Source organism: Vigna angularis, chromosome 8 (assembly GCF_016808095.1).
Source record: "Vigna angularis cultivar LongXiaoDou No.4 chromosome 8, ASM1680809v1, whole genome shotgun sequence".
Classification (NCBI taxonomy): domain Eukaryota; kingdom Viridiplantae; phylum Streptophyta; class Magnoliopsida; order Fabales; family Fabaceae; genus Vigna; species Vigna angularis.
Genome location: NC_068977.1, coordinates 7504593 through 7507907, shown reverse-complemented (window position 1 = coordinate 7507907; position 3315 = coordinate 7504593). Strand labels below are relative to the sequence as shown.

The following is a 3315-nucleotide window of genomic DNA, read 5'->3' as shown; positions in this document are numbered from 1 at the left end:
AAAGCAGAATGCGCCTATGAAGGACAAGAGCACGAAAATAATCGGTTAAAACAAACGAAAATCATACATAAAGTAGTTAATTAACATGCATTTGTATCAAATGAAAGAAATATTACATGTGATAGTCGTCAAACTTCATTCGAGAAAAGTTTGAGAAAAGAAGAGGGTCTCGCGCGCTAAGATAAAGTGAATGAATTTTCAATCTCCCACTCAATTTTTTATTGAATTCACTAACCTTTTGACGTCTAACGCTGGGACATTCGATTTTTTATATCCTCTTACGTCGAATTACAATTCTAAACGACGTTTAATAATTGTATTTATTTACAAAAATGTCACCGGTCATTTTTAACATTGGCTGTTGGATGTTGAACACGTGACGTTATACGTTGTTTTTTTACTAGTGAATGTATTGATCTGTTAGCTTACAAGTTGTTGTTGCCCTCAATTGCTCAAATTCATCTTGTTTTTCATGTGTCGCAGTTGAAACCATGCCATGGTGTTAATTAACAATCATATATTTCACTTCCTTTAGTTACTAATGACAGGGTCCTATATTACATCCCAAAAGATTTTGCAATCTCGAGTTATTCTGCAAGGCGACCATTGGGATGACATTGGTATAGAACATGCTACTTGAGAGGAATTTTCTTATGTGCAAAACGCTTGTCCTAACTTCAACCTTGAGGACAAGGTTGATTTTAATGGGAAAAGTAATGTCACAAGTGGGTAATAATATAAAGGCAAATGAAGAAATAAATCTAGAGGAGAATAATTATGTTAAAAAGAATGAAAGTAATCCTATAATTGTGGGTAACTAAAAAAGTGGAAGGATGACGATGGTCAATTCACACATGAAAGATAGATTATGTGTGAGGTGGAAATAATTATATAAATATGAGAGGAAAAAGTAAAAAGTGAATTTTTTTTGTTATATTATGTTTTTTCTTACTTTGTCTGTCTAATTACTATTATTGTGAAATAACACTGGTTTCTTATGGAAATAGAACTTTCAATAAAATAATATTTTAAGAGATTTTTGCCAAACTATTTTGACTTTTTAACCTTTGTCATTGCAGCTTTACATTCGCAAATCAAGATTTTGTTCAAATTATATCACCAATCTACTTAATTGTTCAAGTGTTAATTTATTAAATATATAAACTGCTCCATTTTAATGTGAACTCTTTAAGCAATCAAATATGTAGATTACAAAATTAAAAATAACTAATAAAAAGTAACTTACTTCTAGTATTGATTCTAATTTAAATGTTCTTTCTCAAACCATAAGTTTAAAAACATTTTTAATCAGATCAGAGTCCAAGTCTTCTAAATGGAGAGTAATATTGTACTGTACCCTGGTGATTGATCGACTGAGGAAAATCTGGAGGCAAAACAGACAATCAACGGATTATTAGACAAACACTAATCAGGAAAGGTAAATATCATTAATGGTCAATTAATACGTTTAATGACCATGAGTGAACTTTGTATAATATTTTTTATATAAAAAAATAATAAAAATTTCATTTATTTATTAATATAATAATTATTATTCTAAAATTATGAGTGAACTTTGTAAACAGAACAAATATAAATTTCGTTACAAATGTATTTTCTTAATATATTTCTTTATATATATATATATATATATATATATATATATATATATTATATTATTCTTATTATTAGATGGGGTGGAGCGGCACCCAAACCCATACCCGTTTGGATTTGGATTTGGATTTGCTTATTGAATGTGGTCTAAACGACAATCTCTGCTTCGTTTCTCCTTATTATACTTTCTTATTTCTTCTTCTATTCGATTTTGGCGCCAAGAAGAAGGGGATACTGTGAAACCCTAACCTAACCATGCCGCAGAGCAGAGGTTCTTCAGAGGCCAAAAAATCGACACTTGAGGCGCTCCAACCCCCACGTTCGAATGGTTCGCTTCCAATCTTCTTATTTCCAGAGGTTATATATATATATATATTGGAGGGGATTGTACGGTTATGAATCACTTGTCCTAGGAAGGATACTTGCTTATTGTGTTTTTGTTGGAGGAATTGAAAGGCTGAAGGAGCATATGAGTTTGATTTGGTATATGGACTTTCGTTATGTGATAAGCAATTAAGAATTGAATAGTTTTATGTTCAATATCCAGAAGAATTGTGGATGAATTCTTCCAATGCTTTTTGAATGGAAGAATCATTTTATGGTTCCTTATTGCTTTCAGATTCAGTAGGATTTGAGATTGTTGGAAATTAGCCTAGTGAAGAACTGTGTTTGTCTCTTAAATTGCATAGTTGAGTTTTGGAAAGAGGCTTGGTGGTTGGTTAGGATGACAGTCAGTGACAGAGCTTGAGAAGAAATATTGTTGGGGTCAAAATATTTTTCACGACTTGTATACTCATGTCATGTTTGTTATTCAATGAAAAATTGGAAATTTTATCTGTTGATAACTCATTTTATGTTTTTGTCTTTTCCACAAGCAGAAACAAAGGAAATTTTATCTTTAATGTTGCAAGAATTCTACTTTGACTCTGCTGTGGTACACCATTATGACCTTCAATCTTGTTATAACTCAATGCAAAATTTCCTAGTTTCAAACATTTTGCTCTTGCTTTGCAAACCCTTTGTGCTCTAATGGTCGCTATATCTTTAATGTGCATCAAGTATTGCAGTAGTTTTTGGAATTGGATTATCAACAACATTTGTTTTCACATCAATGTTAGTTTCACTATGCAAACTAATTTGTGGTCGTTTATTCGTTTTAGGTATTTATGTGATGAGTTGAGGTCTTGTTCTTGTGGGCTATCTGATCTGGTTTCCTTTTAAAATCATCTGCCAGTTTGTCATTTCGATCAGTCAAGAGATATATGGCTTGCCCTTGTTTGTGAATAATAACTGAAGTTGTAACTCGTGCACACAATCATCGAATTAAACTACTTAATTGAATGAAAATTTTATTTTCAGTTTTAGGGAAGTTATATTTGTTTTAGTTGATAAAGTACTGATTCGATTTTAACATTTCAAAAATAGTTGTATCCATACAGAAAATTTGAGGGAGAAGAATGTGTAGTTATTACTTTTAATGTCTATTTTTACATAAAGGATTAAATAGAATAAAAAAAGGATATTTCAATATGTACTTGCTATTGTAAATGAATGTGAGGGGAGGCTTTGCTGTACGTCAATATTTCAAAATAGCTTGTTGAACTATTGGTATCAGATTCCAAAGTAATAGTGGATAGGCTACATCAAGATGAGGAAGATATATCAGAATGTGGCTTGATTAATCGGCAGAATAGGAACGTG

At 31.3% G+C, this 3315-nt stretch overlaps 1 long non-coding RNA gene across 1 annotated transcript; it reads left to right on the top strand.

The window, feature by feature from the left end:
• The first annotated feature begins 1779 nt into the window (after positions 1-1779).
• Positions 1780-2983, top strand: LOC128193552 (uncharacterized). The gene is made up of 2 exons (XR_008244861.1): positions 1780-1942; positions 2775-2983. It is a non-coding gene; the product is annotated as an uncharacterized LOC128193552 (long non-coding RNA).
• The last annotated feature ends 332 nt before the right edge of the window (positions 2984-3315 follow it).